Consider the following 23,870-nt stretch of genomic DNA (forward strand, 5'->3'; position numbering starts at 1 on the left):
AACCAGACAGTGAATCATCGTCACTGGTGTGTGTAAAACCCGACTGGGAATTCAGGCAGGTCCTCTTGTTTTGCTTTGCCCGTCCCTTTTATCCTTTTTGCGAGTTATTAATGCTTTTGCCCAACAGCTGCTGGAGGTATCCCAGAAGTCAGCCTCCTCTCCTGCAAGCCTACCAACAGCCAGATTTTTCCCCAAAAGCTTCCCCTGTCTCCCCTCCTCTCAAAGCACTTCTTGCCCTGGCAATGCAAGGCAAGGTGCAGCCAACAGCTCCTCAGCCACCTGCCCAGTCAAAAAATGGAGTGCAGTGTTTAAGAACACTCTTTAAAAAAGGTAGGAGGTTAGAAAACGGGTAAAGCTCAGTGCTCCTAATGAGTCCCTTCCTAACTGGGATATTCTATGATTCTATGGTTATGGTAGATCATCAAGACAGGGTCATTGCTAAGAGATGTGGCATGCCTACAGATAGGTAACCCAAGAGAGGAGAAATCTTTTCATCCTTTCAGTTTTGGCCAGCTAATAACAGATTGCAAGGAACGTTTGTACTTTCCTGATCATGTTTGCAGACATTTTGCAAAAACAGCTTTGCTAGGAGTTAAATCTTGGTAAATCAGAAGCCACTGAGGCCAGAGAGACACAAGGACCCTGCCCTCCAGGATGGGTCAGGGTTGTATTTGTGGTGATGGCAAGCAAGCAATTGGAAGGCTCAGTGCTGCATGAGCACATCCCAGCACTTCCCAGCACATCCCAGTGGCCAGGTCCATTGGGCAGACTGGGGAGGCCCTGCTGAGTGTCAGCAGTGTTTGTACGCTTGCTGGGATCCCCAGCACTCAAGATCCCATCACATCCTGTCCTACTGATGTCAGCACATCCTCTGTGTGCATCCACACACTCACTCATGGTGTGCTGATGGCCCAGAGTTTGCTCTCCATCCCTGGACTCTTCCTAGTGGCAGAAATCACACGGCAGTACAAGGGATTCCACAGGTATCAGATGTGGGCTAAGGTTGTTTTCCCCATTGGCTCATGCTTACAGCTCAAAAGATGAGTCTTACAGTTACATTGCTTCATTAACAAATGCAAAATGGAAACAAAAGGGCTCTGACCCCTGAGCATGCTGTGACCCCACACTGCTTGTGAGAAGAAAGATAGAAACATGAGAAGAAAATCTGCTCCTGACTCACCATGTCCCAGCTGGCACTGAGAATCAGCACATACTGGCACAGAGTCCCACTTCCACCAGCAATTATAGCACATCTTCAGAACATTTAAAAGCACTTAGCGGGCACACCCGATCTCACAGGTATTTGTTCCATTGGTTCCTGACTCTCTGTGTCATTGCATCATGATGGTAGAAAATACAGCACTGGGAGTACTGAGCAGTGAGCCAGTCCCACGCACAGGAGGCCAGTTATAGGACTTGCAGGTGGAGGCACTGCCCATGGAGCATTCAGCTTACTCAAAGAAGTTTGCACAGCTATTCTCAGGAATGACTCAAATAATTTGTTAGAATCCTGCACCATTTTTTCTAATGAAGAACTTAATGCTGTATGTTCTTAAACCTCTGGACGGGAATCATCCTTATTCCTTTCAGGGCTGGGTAACTCAAAGCCTATGACCACAGTGGCAGGTGTCTGCACATGAACTTCCACCAAGACTCCATTTTTGGCAGTTTTAGGCTTAAACTCAATCTCTCTACATAAACAACTTTTCTCTGGGAGAATGCAACAAGGATGAAAAAATACCCAGGAGAAAGAAAGAAAAAAGAATTGCTTTTTTTTCCTTAAAACTTCAGTCTGAAGTGTTGTTTCGGAGTGAAGAAGCACTGAAACCACAGTTGTCCAATGGGATTTGAGGGAGTGGGACTGCTGGAGCAGTTTCGGGGGTGGGTGTTTTCCCCACGCTCCATTGGCGCTGATTGACTCCCAGCATGTGCGGGCATGGGGTGGGGAATGCAGGGGGAGATTTGAATGACTGCTCCTCCACAATGCGCTGCATTGTCTTGGGTTCACTTACAGCTGTTTTTGCAAGTGTGGGTTTTGAGGGACTGTGCGTGTGGTTTTTGCGTGTAAGGAGATGGAAAGAAAAAACCCAACAACAACAACAGCAAAACAACCAACACACAAAGGATATTTAAAGGGCTGAGTTCAGGGGAAAGCTAAATCAGCCTCCACGTTTGCATGCTTCGGATTACACACCTAGCTGCTGGCCCGTTCACTTTGTGTTGGCTGCAGTTCTGCTCAGGGAAACACTCACATGGGAGCGCTCAGACTGTGCACGTGCAAATTGGAGGATTAGCTCCCTAACAATCAGTCCAAAAACAGAACCGGCCATTTACAGGCTCAGTCAAAATAACAGGTCACACTCTTTGATGGAGGAACTTGGCATCACGTTACTGAAGTCAAAGGAGCTTTGCAGATTTACACCAGCTAAGGATTTGGGCATAGGTGTTTCCTGAGTGAGAAAATCCAAAGGGAAAGAACTACTCCATTCAGTTTATTTTTACAGTGCAGAGTCTACAGAAAGCAGTAGCTTTGCCAAAGCAGCAGGGATCACCTCTCGGCTGTTTGTGCTTGAGCAATAACATCTTCAGGGAATTCACAAATTTGTGCTGTGACAAAATTCTACCGTTCCTGCCAAGAAACAGGAACCGCTGCAGTTTAACGTCCTTTTGCTTTTCCTAAACAGCAGCATTAATGGCATTTTTGTACTTGGAAACTTCAGGCACATACTTTTGCCGTACTAATTGCAACTGCGCTCACAGTTGTGGTGGATGGCCACGTCCCTCCTAATTGCACATGAACCTACACACTGTCTGCACGCGCTTTTCCCCAGCACTGGGTGTCACCTGCCAACCACAGCGTGCTTCCTACGTGCTCCGCTTGCTTTATTCCCTTTCTTTCTTAACTCATCACCAAATGTTGCAACTGTAATGCAGCCTCTGGGGCCACTGCATTTATCCAAGTCTGCCGCCGTGGTGTCTCCTCTTGCCTCGTGATTTCCACCCTGCTTGGATAACTTGTAGGTACAGGATAGGCTGCTGGGATGGAAATGGTTCAGCAAACCACGTGATTGCTGGAATCTAGGATCTACATCTTAAATGTGTCTATAGTGTCACTGATCCTCGTTGCTCTGCCTCATCAGTGTATATATGCTGTTTTCCCTTAACGAAGAGCTGTTACGAGGAGGTGAGTTCATTCACCCCAGCTGGGTGTTGGAAGATCAAACCACACGAGGTGACAAGATTGCAAACACTTTGCTGGAGGGTTGAAAATACTCTGGAACAGGATAAGAGGCTTAACATGCTCACAGGGCTGCAGTGTGCAATGGCAGGTGCTATAGTTCCAGAAAGCACAGGAAGCGATCACTGGGCAAGGAGAAGATGTGCAAGTTACAGGAAATATTCAAAACCAGCTAAATCTGCTCTGACACCCAAGCCCCAAATAAAGCTTCTAGGGATGGATTAATTATTCAGGCAGAAATCCGCACCCACCCCAGCTTGCTGCCTGTAAGCCTGCCAACCCAACCCAGCATTGCGCCTGCAAAGTCACAGCCACCCTTTAAGCATTTGTATTCTAACCATGCCGTTCTGCGATGGGGGATTGCAATGGGATGTTGCAATGGGAACACCCCTGCAAGTAAATCACTGCTTTGGCAGAAGATAATGAGCTGTGTGGTACAAGCTCCTGAGAACACCAGCAGAGGAACTGGTACATGGGAAGATGAGCAGCCCCACAGATGCCAGAGCAGAGGGAGCAGAAAACAAGTCAGCTTCACTAACAGCAGACACACTGTTCTTGGAGAGTGGCGACAAGGAGAAATGGGTCTTTGCATGCAGGTGCTTAGGACATTCTTGCAACCCTATCTCTTGGGTGTTCAGTTCTGCAAATGAAAAAGAGAACTTCGTATGCAACAAAGAGTATTAAAAATTTCCCTGGATGTTTTCTGTGTTCTTGTTTCATTCACACCAATGTTTCTGTGCATGTGTGCAAGCTTAAACCAATTCATTCTTTTGCAAACAAGAAGAGTTTTTCTCAAGGGCCAGAGGAGAAGGCCCTATTTGTAGTTATTTACCTTTTTTTTTTTTTTTTTTTTTTTGTAGCATGGCCAGCTGTTTATTTGGTCACTTAAGCTAAAAATTGACCACCCTTCAAGAGACATAGAGCACAAATGAGAGTCACCATCTCCTGCTCTTTCTCAAGGGCATATTAATGGCTTTTACTGAAGATCTCATTAAGGGCATTGAGAACTTCAGGAGCATGACTAAGACTGTGTGCATTGTGGACAGAGGTGATGGAATCAAAGCGTGCATCTCCCCGGTGCTTCTCATCTTGCCATAATATGCAGAATTGGATCCAGGCTCCCTGGAGTTTGTGGCACAGGTTTTTTCGTTCTGGCCTTGATCTGATCTCAGATAAGGAGGCTGAGCTGCCCTAAATGGTCTCACAGTGATTTGCGGTAGGAACACGATCGGTTGTTTTCTTACAACAACACAAGAACCATGACAACCTGGAAAGGGGAACTCGCAGCGTCTGCACACAGAGGAGATTTCAACATCAGGCACAACCAAAGTCTGGTGAGGGGTGGAAGCCAAGGGGGCTGGAGGTCACAGCCTTGTGCAAAAGAGGTGAGAGGGACGATGGAAGGTGGAAGTGTCTTTCTGAGCAATGAAAGGCTTAGAGGATCTGAGACAGCAGGGAGCAAAGATGAGAAGGAGGGTGTGGGAGACTTCAGAATGACTTTACCTCAATCTGCAGGATAAAAAACACGTGAGGAACAAAATAAGAGGAAGCATTACCCAAGCTGGCTTAACCTCTGCATTCCCAGCAGGCCGACCCACAGCTCCGCACCAGCTCAGGGTAGGTGCAGCACTGAGGGACGTGGTTAGTAGGCACGGTGGGGACGGGTTGGGCTCACTGATCTTAATGGTCTTTTCCAACCTCGATGATTCTACAGTTCTATGATGAACTTGAATGCACTTTTGCCCTCCAGCCCATTTCTTCTAGAGGGAAAAAAAAAAAGAACAAACCAATAAGAGGAACGTGGAGTGAATCATCCCAGTAGAATTAGAGGGTTGACATCTTGTGTCACTTGTTGATGAGAAGGACATTTCCCAGTCATAAGGCCCTAAACAGACCCCAAAGGCCTTCAGAAAAAAAATAAATTATGTGCACAGAAGCAAAGCTGCAGAACTGGGCCTTAAGTGGAACATAAATTGATCAAGCAATAACGTGTAAGGATGAGGAAGCATTTAAGAAGCAGTGGCCATGTTCTAGGGACATTTGCTGACAAAAAAAAACAAACCTGAATGGGATAACGAAAAAGGAAACATTTATACAGAGAATATACTACAAGCATTTAATTATTTAACAAAGAGTACTGAGTATTAGGAAGAACTGGATGGCATAAAATCATAGCAGAGAAGAATAAAGTGAATAGGTTATGCCTGTTTCATAGAGATAAACAGAACACCAAAAAGAGAAGATCATGAAGGTATCTACGCAGCCACAGAAAATCATCATGCCAAGCAGTGCTTGCGGCAAGAGCAGGGAAAGTGGCTGAGTGTGTTGGAGCACTTGAGGGAGGTGAATCACGCTCAGGAACAGACCCATGGGGAGCAGAGCTGGCGTAGCCCTTGGATGTATAGCTCAATTGGCTGAGTCTCTTTTCTGATGTCTCACAGGGGATGAGCTCATACAGCAGCTTCAGTAGAAGCTCTGACAAAATCACTTTTCTGAACACAGGCACCTACTTCTGCAAAACTCATAGGCAATTAATGTCTCTGACCATGCTAAGAAATGGTTGAAATTGGGTGACAGGTCCAAGAGCTCATAGTGAGAAACAGATAGCCGTGCACTGAGCCACAAGCAGCCACGTGCATGGGATTGCACTGCAGAACCAGGCTTGGAAAGAATACTCCTACGTGCTGCAGTAGGACGCTTTAATTCAGTTATTAAGGCACAAGGAAATACTGACAAACCAGAGACTGGGCTGAAATGCTATTATTAACTATAGTTTCTTATGAGTTACATTTTTCTTTTTAATTAAAAAAAAAATGTATTTCTGTTAACCTACTATGAGCATGTTGAAGGTAATAGGTCTGCTGTAGGTTGCCCCATTCAGAGCATTGAGAGCCCAGGTGCATGGCTGCAAAGTCCCAGCGCGCTGCAATGGGGTGGCACCAGCAGCTCCGCCTTCAGTAAAATGACAATTAAGAGACTCCAGGAGGTTTTATTACCTGGCATAACTGAAACACTTTCAGATGCATTACTGAAAACACTGATTGAAGTTTTACTAGTATTAATTACGTTTTCAGGCACTTCAGTACTTCCTGCCTTTCAGCAAGGGCCAGAAGGAGAAGGATCTGAGGATCGTGCCATCGTTCTTGTCCCTAAAACAGCATCACCAGAAGCAATCAGGAAGCCCTGCTAAGAAAATGAAGTTCCTTTTGTGATAAATACTCATATTTCTAGGCTTGAGTGCTTTGAGTCAAGCCTGGACATCTAACCGGGGCTGCTGGCCATTTCAAGCAGAGTTCAACGATCCAGGTTTTTGAAGTGCTTCTACATGGAGCTTCCACAAGCCAGAGAACCAAAGTCAATGCACTGCTGTGTCCTGAGGGATGACCAAGAAAAACGTATCCACAAATTTCTAGAAAAAAAACCATTTAGCTCTGTGCCTGAACCCTAAAGAAATTATTCTCAGAGGAGACTGAAAATTAGAACTCCGCATAGATTTGCCTGGCAATTATTCTATGAAATTGAATGAGGAAACTCAAATAGCCCTTGTACTTAAATACACATTTTCAAATCCATTATCACAAACTATCTATGTTGCATACCCCAAACATAGAGGGTGCTGAGCAATTGTAAAGGGAGGTAAAAATCTCTGCTCTGAGAAGTTCAAAAAACAATGCAAACATAAGAAGGAGGGCAGAAGGGAAATAAGCAGGAAAACAGTCAGTTTGATGACAGCAAGAGAGCTGGCAGAGCTGCATAGAAAGGGATTTCTCCTCCTGCAAAATGTTTGAGAATTTTAAATTTTCCCAAACAACACTCAGCCAAGCCTTTTCACTGTGCTTTGCTGAAACTATTAAAAAAAAAAATCAAATCAAATATCTAAACAGCTTGGTTTTCAGCAACATCAAAAAATAATCCCCAAACTGAAAGAATAATTTGAAAACACTGGAAATAGCCGGAAGCTGGATGCTTTCTGCTTGGGGTTTTGTTTGTTTTCAAGTGAGCAGCTGGAAAGTTTCTTCAAAAAGAATGGAAAAAGTGAAAACGTTGTGTTTCTTTCCAAAATACTTCGTGGGGAAATATTTGTGATTTTCTGCTTACTGTACTTGAGAAGCAAATTGCTAGAAAAGAGACCCTGGGAGCTCCAAGCTGCAGTGTCATGCTTCAGGAGATCACAGGATCATTAGGTTGGAAAAGGCCTCTAAGGCAAACAAGTCCAACCATCCATCCACCACCATTACTGCCCACATCTTCACAGTTCATGATCTCCAGGGACAGTGGTTCCACCACCTCCCAGGGCAGCTGTGCCACTGCATCACCACTCTCTCAGAGTTTTTCCAGCAGCTTTGCTGTTGCTTGGAACTTCCCTAACAAGCATCAGGACACATCTCAAGGTACTGTGCTCACCAACAATGGGTAGCTGCAGTTGCTCTGCACTTACAGAGACCAACCTTCCGGAGGACTGCTGCAGAGAAACCTTGTTAGTAGAAGGAAACAGCTTCTGGGAGCAGCACATGAGTACTGCTGATGGGGCATACCTACTCCTAGAACACGGTTTTCAGCATCCTGTTGCCTTGGCAGTTCTCTTCTGGCTGCACCCAGTACCCCATCAGCAACTTTGACCACTCCAGGCCAAGCATAGTGCAATGTCCTGTACTTAAAACCAGCTTTGAAGCTCCACGCCAAGTTTCACGTAAAGCTTGAAGGGCCCTGTGCCTCTGAGCACTCTGCTTCCAGCACAGGGGCAAGCAGAGACAGGCACAGAACACGCAGGGGCACAGGCAAACAGACACCCAATGAAGCTGAGCTGATGCATTTATCATTAGCTGGGGGTTGGTAGCTGAGCAGAGAGTCAACAGAACCACCCAGCTCTCTGCTTTTTTTGTTTGTTAAAACTGCCTTAAGAACCCCGTATTCCTGGATTTTTACTTTTCCATGCAGCCCTTTCTGACCGATCTATTCTACGCATCGCTTGCAGAAAGAATCAGGACCAGGCCTTGAGAAAATGAAGGAGTGAGATCACCAGGCTCCAGGACAGAGCACAGGAACACTATCCTTTGCTTTCAGGCAGCGTGGTTCCAGGGCTTTGCTCCAGGAAAGCCAAGGCTGTCTCAGCATCTTCTGCTAAGCCTATAGGACACTCAGCACCACACCTGGGGCTCAGAGCACTCCTACCTCATCCTGGTAGTGCAGTGCTGGTTGGTGATGTGACTAAGGGCTGTCAACTTTGGCACCAACAATTTGGCTTTAATTATTTTTTATGATACTTTCTAATACAGTGGTACATATTTCCAGGCAATGATAGTAATGTCACCCTTCATTAAGGCAACCAAATGTTTTGTTATTTTTTTATGTGTGTGTTAATGAGCCCATCCACAGCAAATTATAGCTTTACCAAAACTAAAATATTCAGTCTTTCAGTCTTGGTCATCTGCTAGCATGGAAAGTTCAGTGAATCAACTTTTTCAGACCAAAGACTCCCATGCATTTCAGTTGTGAACCTGGATTAGGAATAGAATGAGAATGATGCTGCAAAGACCAATCCTCTATCTGCAAAGTTTTGCTGGACAGAGGAACTTGCTGGCTGGTTTGGGATCAGTGTGCTGGTTTTGGGATCAGTGTGCTGGTTTTACTTGTTTAACAGCTTCTCCTCTACCACTGTTAATGGATAACAGAAAGATGTCTGCAGTGTGACTCCAACTGACAAGGAGTATTTCTTCCATTCCTGAATCGCTTTCAGCCATGTCAGCTGCTGCTGAGCTATCCCTAAAACCTAGGAAAACAGCCAGAGGCATTTCACTAACAATTATAGCTACATTATGGCATTATTGATCTGTCCTCAAGAACTTTAAAGAGAAACTTAACCATCAGGAGAAACATCTAGAGCAGTTCAAAACTGAAACAGTAAGTATTCAACTCTACTGCCAAAATCTTCTCCCAGCCCTTGAGGAATACCTGTGATGGGCACAGACAATCCATTTACCTTCAGTATTTGGTGAAAATAATACAATCCCTTCATTTAACTAATATTTAGAAGTAGTTGCATTTGTGCAAGGCAATATTGGTTTCTCAGCTGTAGATCTTGCACAGACTGACTCCTGCGTTCAACTTCCTAGATGGTAAATAGGTCCCATTGACTTTCATGAGCCTTCAAGTAAGTAAAGATAACTTAGAGGATCAAAGCCCTATAAACTGTGTCATTAAAGTTTAAGAAGTCAGAAGCTGCACACTCTCTTCCCAGGCTGTACCAGCATCTCCCATGAGTGCTAATGAGACCAGTTCCCATGTCACTGTTCTCTGGACATCAGAAGAAACAGACTTGATTTTCATCCTGATTGCACAGATGAAAATAAGAAATAACTCATGAAAATCAGTGTTCATACACACAGTAGTCAAACGATAGCTGACCAAGTTTGTGTTTTTGAACACTTTGAACAGAGAGCTGAACTTCAGACTGGTACCTAATACCTTCAGGTCTGTGAAGCTCATTAGAATCGATTCAGGTAATCACCAATAATTCTAGGAGGGCAAAAAAGGACCAAACCAAAACTAATAGATAGATTGCACTCAGGAAAGTCTGCCTAAAACCAGAGTCTTCCTTCTCAGAATGAATGACTCCCTGTCACCTTGTAGGAGGGTTTTCCTGAAAGTCAGGCAGAGTTTTGCTGACAAGGAGGTTCCAGGAAAAAAGAAGTGAGAAATAGATAGTGGGGAGGACCCGGTCCCTCAAGAAACTTTTCAAACCTGCACAGAGATGCAAGGAACAAGGCAAAAGTATCATCCCCCTCTTATTTTTATGCATTCATTTTAAAACTGTCTAATGTTGTTTTGAGGAGGTCGCTGAAGAGCCTCCAGAACAACAACTTGTTTCAGGTGCTTGCTATACCTAAAGTACAGAACCAAGGAAAATGTCTCCATTCTTGAATCTGGTGAATCCAGTACTGGATGACTTTTTTTTCCCCTGCTTTTCCCCACCTGCTCCTGACTCAGATTTTCACAGCCAAGAAACTTCATCTGCAAGAGAGCCCAGGAGCACCTTTTCCATCACTGCTAATGCTGGAGGCTGAGGGGCCAGGGAACGCTTCTGCCCTACAGCACCGCCATGGTTCACAGTACATGAAAAACGCCCCACACGGGACTTCTTGCTTCACTCCTTGGCTCTTCTCAAACTTTTGCAAGGTTTTCTTGCAGAGAACTGCAAGTCACTTCATCAGGGTTTAGCTGGCATGGCCCTGCAAACACAGAGCTTTCTTTGGAGCCTGAGCATGCAACTTTCAAAGACATTTTATCCAAATGCAGACAACAGAATTTGGAGAAAGATGAATGAAAAAGTCAGCAGTCATTGGAGCAAATTCCTGCCATCACGTAGGATGTTCACTATAAGCTAGAGCAACATCCGGCACAAGTTCCAGTTAGCACCAAAACCACAGGGGATGCCTTTCATTGGGGAAAACATCACTAAAAAGGTAGATGGTAAAACAAGCATATCCTGGGCAGGGGAGACCAATAAATCATTCATGAAAAGAATAGGAAGCATCAGAGCCAGGGCAAAGAGAATGCTAATTTGCTTTGCAACCTGATCAAATGGAACGACTGGCCTTGAGGGATGCAGCCATTTTGGGGGTTGATTGCCAGAGTTAATACAGAGCATTAACTTTGCAGCTTTGCTCCAGGCAGAACTTGTCCCAAGTGATCTAAAACTTTCAGTGCACTTATTCTATCAGAAGATTTGTGTGAGTGTGACTGCCTAATTAATGAGGATCTTTTCAATATTAACATGCAGAAAAGTTTACTGCCTTAAAGGTGTGTCAATATATACATTTTTCTGTTTAAGAAGTTTGCTTTGGCTAGTTTAAAATATAAAAGCTATTAATTAAAGCATAGACTGCTTTGGAAAAAAAAAAAAGAAAAAAAAAGAAAAAAGAAGGGATAAAATTGTTGAAGTCCTTGGGGATAATTGCTACAGAATTTATGCCAAACATCTCAATAAATTGATATGCTAAGATGAACAACCTGAAGTGTTTAGTACAGATTTTTCACAAGGCTTCACCTTCTCCCACCCACCCATCAAAGAATACTGTCAAGTTATTTCAGTCTAAGTGGAATCAAGAAAAACTAAACACACAAACACCTCCCAGACCTATTGAGCTTCTCCTTACCCTGCTAAGGACACACAGGGACCAGGTGGATGCACAGAACCCTTGTTGGGCAAGATCTCACCCCAACACCACCAGCTTTGCTGGTTGGGAATGCATCACAGCTCTTCTTGGAGCCAGCAGCCCCATGGCCAGTCAGATCCATCTTCTGTGTGGGGGCTGCCCAGGCACAGCCCTGCCACGCAGAAGCAAGGGCCAGGAAGGCATGGAAGATGGCAAATACAGACTTCACCCAGCTCTCATTCTTCATGGAAGAGTGCAGCCCCATCCTCAGAGGTGCTCCCTGCCTTATGTCTGGGAGAAGACAGTTGAGTGAAAGTAACACCATTGCCATCCTGTCTGCAGAGAGCAAATTGAGATGTGAACACAAGACAAAGCTTCAGAGCTATTTCCTTATGATCTTACTTACCTAAAGGATGTCAAAAACCAACTTCTACAAGTTATTTTGTCAGAAGCTACATAGGAAGCCTATAGAAAAGCCAGAGGCCAACTACTACATACAAGGCCAGTATTTTACTAGCATAGCTACCCTCTCTCCCTGGTAGATGACTATGTAAAGTGATTACCAAAAATTATCCCTCACTTCTTAAATTTCCCAGAGCACAACACACCCTTTCTCACCTGACAAAGTCTACTATGATCCTCCACCAGCAATTGCTTAATATGCTGATTACAGCCTCTTCTCCAGGGTCTTGCAAGGGAAGGAACTCTACAAAGGACCCTTGCAGACTATCTTCATCCCAAGGCACAGCCTGAAAGAGCTACAGCAAGCAAAAAATGAAAAGAGTGAGAATCCCTCATTTTATCCTGCCTACTCGGTGAACACAGCTGATGTCCACAGAGCAGTGCTGGAGGAAATGATGAGCAGCTGTTCCCAGGCAAGCTGGGATGCCCAAGCATCCCTCAATCTAGATTGAGAAGCTTAGGAGATTTGAGTGCTTTTCTTAATCAAGGGTCTTCTAATCAAAAAGCTAGTAAATTTGAAAGCTAGTGCTAGGATTTTTTGCAGGGCTTTGATAAGCAAGAGCTAGCTGGTTGCTGCAAGGGGATAGAATTATTAAGGTTGGAAAAGATCAGTGAGATCACCAAGTCCAACCTATCCCTCCATGCCACTAACTGTATCAGTGCTACATCTTCACAGTTCTTGAACACCACCCCAACCTCCCTGGGCATTCTGTGCCAGTGCATCACCACTCTTTGGGAGAAGAAATTTTTGCTGATATCCAACCTGAACCTCCCCTGGTGCAACTTAAAGCCATTGTAGCACAGGCAGACATAAACCTTACTTACTTAGCTCTGTGTTACTGTGAGGAAGATCTCCACGGTATGAGATAAGCAGCTGCTCAATGCAGGATGAGTAGTTTAAAAAAGAAAGGCCATATGCTTTATAGATGTTATTTGATCTCTGGTAAATAGACTGAATATGGGATGTTTGCATGCTGCTTTGATCTCGGTGCAGAGCATTTCAGCTGGGCTGCTGACACCCCTATAATGAGTGGTGTTGGAAGCCCTGTGTGGCATGTAAAGGTAGGGAGGAAGAATGTAAACTCTGACATCCCCGCTCCAAAGTAGGTCAGGCTCTGCAGGTCTGGCTGCCAGAGCTTCCCAATGGCACAGCCAGCATCTGTGTGTGCTACACGACGGCTCAGTGTGCTCTGCTCGAGGGTCACAGCTTGGGAGAAGGGCTTCCCTGAGAGCATCTCCTGCTGCCAGCTTTAATAGAGTCCTAATTCACACTGACTAATTCACAGCTATGGTGCTGCAGCCGTATTACTGACAAACCAGCTAAAACTGGAAAAGAGGCCTTTACCTGCTGCCAGCTCCTGTAATAACGTGTCCTAAGTGTGCTTTCTTCTTGCTCTTTCAAGTCATGCAGGCACAAGTTGCTTTACAAAGTGGTCTCTTGTCTGAGCCTCACAAACTTGTTTTACTTACAACAAGCCTTAGATTCTAGCAAGGACTGCCAGAGGGGAAGCAGCGCTGCACTGCATTGCACCACAGAAACCACCCAACTTAAGTGGATTACTCTTTTTGCCATGGGCTGACTTGCTTATGCAGGTTTATTTTGTTATCAAACGTCTGTTACGACACGGGAAAATGTACAGAGCTGAGAAAGGCCTGTTCTGCGATCTGGATTATCCACTCAGCTTCCCTCTGGGAGCAGTAAGGAAAGGCTCTTCTGGATTGATCCCAAAATCCTCAACCTGAAATCTCAACTATGGGAGGAGAGATTGGCAGCACTGCCATTACCATGAGTTTGTTGGTGGCTTGGAACATAGAATCACAGATCTGTCAAGGTTGGAAAAGACCTCTAAGATGCCCAAGTCCAACCCCAGCCCACCCCATCATGTCCACAGACCACATCACTCAGTACCACATCCCCACAGTTCTTCAACACCTCCAGGGATGGTGACCCCACCACCTCCCTGGGCAGCTGTGCCACTGCATCACCACAGATGCTCTCAAAAGATGCTCATAGTCATTAATTCTGTAAGCCCCAAGTTATGATGAATTTGGGTGCTGACCTGCAGTTTCAAGAATCTCTACAATTCCTTTCTTCTCAGCTGAGTTAGTGACAATATTTTTCTTCTGCTTAATTTCTTGTTCTAGGGTTTTATTTTTAGGTTAAAATTAGTGCACTGAGACCTTTCATAGTCAATCTGTGAGAAACAGACTGGTATTCAAGGAAACCCCTTTTAATCCTGTCTCCTGGGAGTCAGTCTTCCCCAAATCTCATTTCCTATTGTAAGTTTGAATGGCCTCTGACTCCAATTAGCCTAACACAATCAAAACAGAGAGTTGAGTTTCTAAGGATGTGTTTCAGTGGAGGAGTTATCATAGCTCAATGCTGGCCCAAGGGGCTCTGCTGTCTTGTCTCCACACTTCCCTGTTCTTCCAGGAATTGGGATTTCAGCTCCAAAAATGGGAGTTTGGTGAAAAGCAGACTCGAGGCTCTTCTCTTCTGCTCCCCAAGTTCATGCTTTTCAGGCTTTCCTCCATCCATGCAGTCTGGAAGGCTCTCCATTAATGCTGACACTGCATTATACACATGACTCCAAGGTCTAAAGTTTTAAGAAAAATACCAAGTATCATGAGACTGCTCATAAAATCATGAAAGTTAGCTAGCTAAGTACACAAAGAGCACTCCTGTACTTTTCTTTTTTCTCTTAAGTTACTTCCATTTCAGAGTAAGGAATCCTAGAAAGAAAAAGAGCAAAATGCCCACAAAAGATCTTTGTGTCCTGCAGCAAAATTCCTGGAATAGAGCTGCCAGCCCTGTTCCCCTGAAGTGAGGCAGCCTTTGAAGATGCAGTCCAGCAGACAATAGATCAGTTCGTTAAGGTATTGGAAACTCTTCTTGGAGAGGCCAGGAGCTGAGAGCTGAAAACCGAGGTTGTAAAATGGGAAGGATCAAAATACATCACATTGAAAGTACTCTCTCCTCCACTGTAGACAAATAAAGGAACTCTTAAAAAGAGAGGGCAAAATCAAATGAGGAATCCAGACTGTGACTGGTTGTCCTCCAGTAATTTTGAAATGTGGTTAAATTTAGAAAAAGAGGCCCTGAAAGTTCTGAAGAGAGCTGATGCTTGCACCTTGAAATGATGCTGAAAGTTTCTCTATTCATTACATGTAGATTATTCAGGTTTCTCCAGCCCTGATGTCTCAAGAAATTTAAAAGAAATGTGTGATTTTGCCAGCTCTAAAATGATGGCAGAGGTGGTGGCTGCACATGCTGGAGAACAGCTTGTGTCATCCCCCACACAGGGAATTGCGACCACTCTCATCCACCAGTGAAGCACAGCAGGTGCCTGTGTAGACAAAAAGTAGGACAGGGTCATAGAATCTGTTTGAGTTGGAAAGAACTTTTACAGATTATCTGGCCCAGCCTCCCTGCAGTGAACAGGGAAACCCACAGCTCCATCAGTGCTCACAGCACCGTCCGGCCTGACCTTGGATGTCCGCTGGGATGGGGCACCACCACCTCTTTGGGCAGCCTGTGCCAGTGCTTCACTACCCTTATTGTAAGTAAATTTTCCTTATATCCAATCTAAATCTCCTCTCTTGTAGTCTGAAAGCCACTTTTTAGTTTGAGGTTCCTCCTATTCCCTTTAGTTTGGATCCTCCTATTCCTTTTAATTTCAAAGGCTAACCTCCTCCACTGATCAAACATCCCTGGTCAATGGATGATCTTCAAGGTCCCTTCCAACCCAAGCCATTCTAAGATGTTTTTTTTCCGTTGCTTCTATGATCTATGCTTCTATGATTCTATAATTTTATGATTCTATAACTCTATGCTCAGAGCACTGTTAAATTGGCCTTCTTTGGTTCTTGTTGACAATAACTATCTTCTTGACATCATAGACATCTGTGGCCAACTTAATCTGGGTAATGCTCCTCCTCTCTCTGGGCCCAATCCCAAACTGATGCACTGTGGGACCAGCCCTGTCTTGCAAGGTGCCTCCATAAAGAAAAGAGCTGTTAACCCAAATTACTTGGCAGTGCTCAGAAACTCCAGCAGGTAATTGTTGCAGGGCAGCCAGTCATGCTCAGCCCCCGTGGCTGCACGGGTTGCTCTGAAAAACTGCAGTAGCTCTGATCACAAATTACTGTGATTTGTCAGCTGTAATACAAGCCCAGCGAGCGTTTTGATGCTCTTGCCAGCAGCATGTGAAAGGAACTATTTGAGTGAAGCGGTCTAAACCAGGTTGGGTTTAAAATGGGAGTGGGGGGAAAGCCAACCTGACCTGCCCAGATTTATTTCACATGGAGGTGGAACCAGCCCACTGCCTGGATTTAAGATCAGTAGATACGTTTAATCTGTTTGAATCGCTCCTGATGGCTGTTGGGCTTCTTTCCTCTGGAAATCATCATCCAATCCTGCATACCATGTAAATAATTTAATAACATACAGTAATATCTCTCTTCTTGGAACAATTACACACAACAGTGGAAACAAAAGCATGTCTCTGACTACAAAAGCATCCTCTGACAAGAACTGCTGCAGTCTGAGCAGTGAATTTTCACTGCTGGGGAACAAAGTTATACCGTGCTGGGTGGGAAGCAGACATTCTACCCTTGTTCCCTCCTCAAGTTACTGCTGGAAAACCCCCAATCACATTTTCTACATCCAAATTGGAGTTTTCCAAGTCCATTGAGCTGACCTCATGAAAAATGTTAGGCAATTGCGAACAATTGTAGTTACTTTTGTTATAACTGCGTATAAGCACAGATATGTACATGTATATATAATTACACTGAGTTATCCAGTTGTTTATGTGTAGTTATAAACAAGTATTCAATAGGCTAGGTAAATTTCTGTCGGATGTCCAAGCCTTATGGTGAGACCTGGGGAAGCAACAACTTTCACCCCGTGCCTCACAAGAGCCTGTGGCAGAATTGGGCCCAGTTGCTGCATGATCTCCTTTATAAACCTCTGTTTTTAGGACAGTAATTCAGTGTGCATTCATCTGAGCTTTGCTTTCTCCTGAATCTGCATACACTGCGTGACAAGGAAGCATGCTGGAGGTTAATTGTTACTCTAGGATATTATGTTCCTTCTCTTGTTAATTTGGGGGGCAGGGTGGGAAAAGGAAATCACTGGTACTTGATACTTGCTGGAAATATTGGGATGGTTGCTTAAAGGAAATGTTTGCCTACAAGTGACAGTCCAAATGTATTTCTCTTTCAAGCAAAATGTGTGTGAAAACCACAGGTCTTACCTGCTGCTGCCGGTGCTCCTGCAGCCACGAGAAGAGTTCTGAGGCAGGAACATGCCTGGTGTTTTGTCTGGTTGTTTAAATATCAGCAGAAGCCTGATTTCTTTACCCTCCACCAATGTCAGAGTCTCTCTGCGGCTTACACCTCTGGTTTACAAGATCTGAATTAGCTTGCTTAACTCCAAGGACATGAGGGAAATGAGTGAACAGAACAGGTGTTTCATCTTTCAGATCTGCTCTTTAGCTCTCCTGGGTAGAGGAGAAGCCCACACTCTGCATGGTGCCTGCATAGGGAAGGGAAGGGAAGGGAAGGGAAGGGAAGGGAAGGGAAGGGAAGGGAAGGGAAGGGAAGGGAAGGGAAGGGAAGGGAAGGGAAGGGAAGGGAAGGGAAGGGAAGGGAAGGGAAGGGAAGGGAAGGGAAGGGAAGGGAAGGGAAGGGAAGGGAAGGGAAGGGAAGGGAAGGGAAGGGAAGGGAAGGGAAGGGAAGGGAAGGGAAGGGAAGGGAAGGGAAGGGAAGGGAAGGGAGTTCCAAGAGGCCTGGCTGATTGAACAGTCTGAGGCTTTATTTGAAGATTTCTGAGCAGAGGATGCAGGAGAGGATCTCCTTTCAGCCCAGCTTAGGTAGATCAGTGAGATGAGTGCTGCCAGTCTCCTGAGCCCAGCTGAGGCACTGCATGGTGCTGCTGAAAAGGAACCATTAGAACCCAGAGCCATTAGATTCATGCTTACTGATGGATGAGCTGTGATGAGTGCCTGCCTGCTTCATTTCCAATCCCATCCTTTTAATTCAAGCTCCACTTTCTCCCACACAACCCACCAGGGAGTGAGTTCGTGAGGGTTTCTACCCAATTACACCTCCTTTAAACAGCATTAGAAAAGTGGGGAGCTGCTCAGTACATAGCTGAGGTAGAGGGAATATTTAGCATCTGAGAAAATTTATGTCCATGACCTTCTGGATGTAAGGTGGCAGAGCAGCCCATGCTGTGCTACATCTAATATGCATATTCATAGCTCGTTTATTCATGAAAGAAATGACTGGATTAGCAATAGTTTGAAGGACACTGATCACAGAGTTGAAATACATTCAAGTTGCTCACAAATTAGAACTCCATCATCTTTGTGATAAATTGGTAACTATTGTAAATCCTTGCGTATAAGTGTTGTTATTGGAAAAACTATGTTGTATTTTATTGGATTGGGAACATTTCACAGCTATCAAGCTGTCAATTATTTTAGCACAACACAAGGTTTCTCATGATGATAGATGGTGATTCTAAATAATTTTTATAAAGTATTTCTACTTACCATGGTGTCAAGAAGCCTGCCTGCCTGTGAAATATTGTGATTTTTGAAGCACTCACCTGATAACACTCCTTAATTGTGTAACATTAATCTGTGTGTCAATCAAATGCTTGCAGACTAATATACGGGTGTTTTTTTTTTCCTTAGGTTTCCACAGAGGGGGAAGAATTAAGATCACAGAAAACTGTTGGCAGCATATGAAGGGAGAAGCAATGCCAGACTTGTAACCAATCATGAAAATGCATGTTGTGAAGAATGAAGAAAAGATGAACCCTCTTCACTAACGAACTCTGCTTTCATTCAGAATGAAGATGTCTTCCAGCAACGTTTTATCGTTCTCTTTCTTTCTCCCCACTTCTGATATGCTGAGTGAAAAGAGAAAAGCCCCGTTCTGCGAATCTTGAGCAGATCCAAACATCTGTGAATAAATAAGTGCTAAGCACGAGATACCTCCTATTTAAGTTTCAAAGCCCTTTTCAGAGGTTAGTAAATGATATTTTGCCTCACAGAGAAGAAAACTAATTCGATGAGAGGCTGACTTAACCAAGATCACACAGCAAGCTGGAAGCAGAAGCAGCTCTGTTATCCTAAAGAGTGGATGAAGACATATGCTGAGATCTGGGAAATCACACTGACCAAAAGATACAGCTTTGACCGGAAAGCATTGACAACTTTTACATTCAACCATAAAGGCTGAGAGGAAAAGGGAGACGTGCCGTGGGGAATAGGGCCACCAAGGGGACAGACAGCATCAGGCACAGGGGACCCAACTGGGTGCAGCTCCCTCCGTGTGGGACAGGCAGAGTCCCACCTACCTTCTAATAAGAAGAAAAGCTGAAAAGCAGCAAATGCACACCTGAGTATGGTCCTATGCACCTGTGTCAGCGGTGTTTCCAGTGGTGTCCTGATCTCGAGCAGCCTGTGCATTGGCAGCACCCATGGTTCCAAGTCACTGTGCCAGAGCTGGGCTTGAGGTGGTCTGGAACCCATCCCTATTTATACACCATGCAGCCTTTTCCAGCCATTAAACTGATTTTATATGTGCAAGCCTGTTTCAGCAATTAGAGCAAAAATCTTTATAGCTCTTTTGGTTTGAATTGGGCTGGTTTCAAACCCTGGTACTAAAATGGATAAAATTGTCTTGAAAAGCAAAGGAATTACACTGTACTCTCAGCTCCTCTGCATCATGTTATGAAAGACACAAAGATAATATTTGTATAAATTAAAGCTATTGGAGACGTATGGTATTTCAGTTTCTGCTTCATTAAGTTGTCCTCCAGCCTTGAACATCCCTAGATCTATTCTGCAGCACTTTTCTATTTTAAATTTAATCTACCCTGCTGCAGAATGAATGCTTAAAAGGATATTGCCTCTTTAAATTAAATGTGGAAAGAAAAAAAAACAACAATGGAGGAATTCTTGCTGAAGTGAATGCAATCTATTATATAAGCTCTAGAATTCATAATATTTTCATATGTCCGTTAGCTCCCCAGTTTATTCAGTGGTATATTTCTTCACTGTTTCACTATTGCCACAATTACATTTTTTCATTGATTGTGAGACCAGAAGAAACCACTGTGACCATCTAATCTGATTTAATATGTATAATGGAGCGTAGGACATGTCTAGATTAATTCCTAATTTGATTAAAATGAATCTTGGAAAAATATCCAATCTTTCCCTACATTTTCCAAGCAATGGAATGTCCATTTACAGCCCTGTGTGAGTTGTTCCAATCACCGATCATGTTAGCTGTATTTTTTACCAAGAAAAACTGCCCTTTGTTTTGGGTCTGGAACCTCATTTTCCTCTGATATGCAGCTTTTGGATCCTTTGTCTGTGTGGTTTTGTGTGTGTGTGGACTTGATGGCAACCAAATCAACATTGAAGCTTTTAATTAGTGTCTAAAATATTCTAAAATATGAGGACATGGGCATTTTTACTGTAAAGCTCATGACTGTTCCATGAGCCCAGCCACCATCCAGGCAACAAGCAAGAGTTAGGAGTCACCATCCCTGGAGGTGTTCAAGAGCAGTGGGGATGTGGCACTGAAGGACACAGTCAGTAGGCATGGTGGGGTGGGTTGGGGTTGGACTTGGTGATCTTACAGACCTCTTCCAACCTCAGTGATTCTGTCATCATATGAAATAAAGCAGTAATTTAAACCATTGTATCTTGGGGATTATCCAGCTCATCCAGCACTATCTGGGCGTCTGCCTCCCAGACACATGCAGGATGCAGTTGTGCATCCAAAGTTCCCCTTTCAAACTGAGGTCCCAGCTCTGACTGCCTGCCTGGGGAACAAGAGAAAGGGATTGGGTTTGTTTCTGCACCCAAGCACACACTGCCAGAGATGCCTGGCACCATTGCTCTGTCAAAGCTGTTCTGCTTTGGGAAGAATAACTTGGGCCACAGTGGGGGAAAGAACTTACGAATACATGTGTAAGAATGAATGAGTAGAGCATGACACATCCACTCGGTAAGTAAATCACACTGCACATGGAGTGTGGCTTATGGGAGTGCTCTGAGAACACATGAGCTTTCATCCCGGAGAGACAGAATACCTTACTTTCAAGTATGTCCATGAGGTCACAGCTGGAGTCGGGCAGCCAGCTGCTTCTGGCTGTCTCAGAGCAGAACTTTGGGCCCTGAAGAACTGCTCTGCAGGTGCCTCCAGATGGTCGGTTTAAGGAACAGTCTGGTGGGGGTTTTGAGGATCTAAACAGAAGACTGAGTGTTCCTAGTTCCCATTATAGGTGTTCAACTTCTGGCTTGTATCTAAGTCTCAGGTCCCCAACGGACAGGGGGTGTGGCACACCGTAAAACATCATGAAGTCATCGTTCTGCTGGTGGGAGAGAGCTGCTTTGAAGATGGGTGAATTCCTAGGGATGGAGTTAGCAGAACAAGGGCGAAACAGATATCCGGAGAGGTGGTGAGGTCTCTGCTCCCAGATATTTTTGGGACTTCTCAAGGCAGCATTATGGCTAAGCTGATCTAGTGCTGGCAGCAAACCTGCTCTGAGTAGGAAGCTGGGTGAGAGAGCTCAGAGCCAGCAGCTCTGTTGGATGGGATCACGGGGGGCTGCAGGCAGGGAGAGTTTCTGTAGATATGCATTTCGATGTGGGTTTGCAGTGGAAGCAGCTCCTCCTGTGCTTGGCTACGAGGAAAGCTCTCATGGGCGTTCTCAGTGAAAGAGCCCTGGGAAAAGGCAATTGCAGTCTGGGGAGGGGGAATTAAGATGTGCTGGTGAGAGTGGCAATTAAGGAAGCCAACTGAGATTTCAAGGGAAAAGCACGAATCTATAGGGCACACTAGTTAATTAAAACAGATTCAGAAAGATGATTTTCATTCACAGGAAGCTTCTGTTTTCTGCTGGAGGCATACTGAACTGGCGACAGTAGCTCAAGACAAGCAAGGTTGCTTTTGGAACGAAGCTGTTAGTTCAGCGGAGGAACAAACACACCCCTTCCCTGGAGTCCCAAGTTCTTGGCTGGAGGAGCTCCCAGCCCTGCTGTACTGCATGTTCAGGGTGGAGCAAAGTGATTCAAGCAAAGGCAGATACTGATTATAGCTTAATTGCTGCTGCAAAGCCTCTCTTCCCCGTGTGCAACTGTGTCCTAGCAGAAGGCACCTCACCCCCATTGCACACTTGGGTGAAACTTCAATCCCAACAAAGTCCAACAGCCAAATTCCCACAGATTCCATCCTCCCAGGAATGCAGCTGTGTTTGGTGCACAACGGGGAGTCCTGCTCCATTCTGCATCCCTTTTGGATCTCAGCTCAGGCTCACTCACTGTATCATTAGCTGGATCAGCTCAGGCCCATGTGGGATCTGCCACTGGGAGCATTTGTAGAAGTGAGCGCATGGTGGAGGACTGTGTTGAGCTCTGGATACACGGCTGCTGGAGTGGATCGTCATGAAGCAGAAGGCTGGAAATAGCCTCACATCCAGCAGATTTGGGTCTCTTCAATTGAAGGGGAAGGGCTATTTTTCTCCAATTAATCAAAAAGGCCTTTTCCTTGTCATAACCAAGAAAGGAGGCTGCAGCACTTGGCAAACAAGCTTCTATTAAGTGCATTTGCTGGAAATGTTTATACTTTGCTCTTGACAACTATCTTGAATGTACTGAGCATTGCACTGTGCTCTAGCTTGCATAATTCTGACACGGGAGCAAAGTCCTTATGGGGGAGGCAACAGTGTCTTTCCTTGGGATCTTTGTTTCTTTCAGTCATCGCCACTTGTCCTGGCAAGAACTTGTTTTGGACAGTACTTTCCTGCTCTCCAGGGATTTTCTCTGTCCTCCAGTTGGCTTTAGAGGCAGCAGGAGGACATCTTTGCAGGGGGGAACTCCTCAGAGCAGGGAAATCACCATGGCCTTCCATGCAGGCCGGCAGATGTCTAATGAGGACTTCTCTGCCTTCCTCCAAAACTCCCCATCTGCAGTATGTTGCCTGGAAGCCTTCTGCTTCTTCCCCTTTCACATCGAGTTACTGCAAATTGCTGAAAACTTTATCAGAACTCCTATCAGATAGACAAATCACTGTTTGATTGGGGCAGTTCAATGGACCTAAGTAATTCCAGAAGTTGATCTCTGCTTGCTTAGGGTTTCTGGTGTTTTGTGGTTTTTTTGTTTTTTTTTTTTTGTTTTGTTTTGTTTTTGTCCATGCTGTCAGAATCAAGCTCAGAGTTTCCCAGTCTGAATAGCAGGAAAGTGGGCTAACTCAGGAAAGCCTGGCTCTCCAGGAACAGTGTATGACCAGGAGATAGGAAAGGAGGTAGACAGAAATCAACATAAGAGGCTGTGAGATGAATGGTTGTTCTCACCTCTAAGCAAATGGATGACTGAGCAGCTGGTGCTTGTTTGCTTGTTCACCAATCCCTGCAGAACAGTGTTCGTAATGGGGTTATCCTCATGGATGGGCGTCCCCTCTACAGTTTGACTTTTCTTCTGGAAGTTTTCACAGGTAGTCAAACGTAACCTGCATAGGGAAGGTTTACTCTTTGTCCCCATCTCTGTGGATGGAGGGAGGGCTGACACAGTGCTCAGTGCCATGCTGATTCCATGGTTCAGGGGGAGGGTGTTGCTCCTGACACCAGCATTGCACACATGGCCCAGCACAGAACCTGCAGCCCTGTGCCCAGCCAGGGACACATTGCTGCATCCTGGTGAGAAGAGCTCAGGGAGATGAGAGAGAATATCTGTCTGCAAAAGGTGGAACAGGAAGGGCCACTCAGCACCTCCCTTTCCCTTCCCACCTGCTTAAGCAAGGGAGTCCAAGGAGAAGAAGAAAGCAGACTGGGGCTGAGCCCTGGATTTTGGTTCTGGTTCTTTTTTCTGAATGAGTTTCACCCTGGGCTATGAGATGACTGCCCTATGGGAGGCCAAAGGACCACCTCAGGTTGGAAGCAGGAATAAGTCCTTGTGTCGTGGCTGCAGTCTGCAATGCACACAGCT

The 23,870-nt window shown here is 44.9% G+C and overlaps 1 long non-coding RNA gene across 1 annotated transcript; it reads left to right on the forward strand.

The window, feature by feature from the left end:
- Positions 1–4,696: 4,696 nt before the first annotated feature.
- LOC128080998 (uncharacterized) lies at positions 4,697–7,111 on the forward strand. The gene is made up of 2 exons (XR_008206942.1): positions 4,697–4,855; positions 6,313–7,111. It is a non-coding gene; the product is annotated as an uncharacterized LOC128080998 (long non-coding RNA).
- Positions 7,112–23,870: the final 16,759 nt, after the last annotated feature.

Source organism: Tympanuchus pallidicinctus, unplaced genomic scaffold, assembly GCF_026119805.1.
Source record: "Tympanuchus pallidicinctus isolate F22 unplaced genomic scaffold, pur_lepc_1.0 scaffold20, whole genome shotgun sequence".
In the NCBI taxonomy this organism is placed as follows: Eukaryota; Metazoa; Chordata; class Aves; order Galliformes; family Phasianidae; genus Tympanuchus; species Tympanuchus pallidicinctus.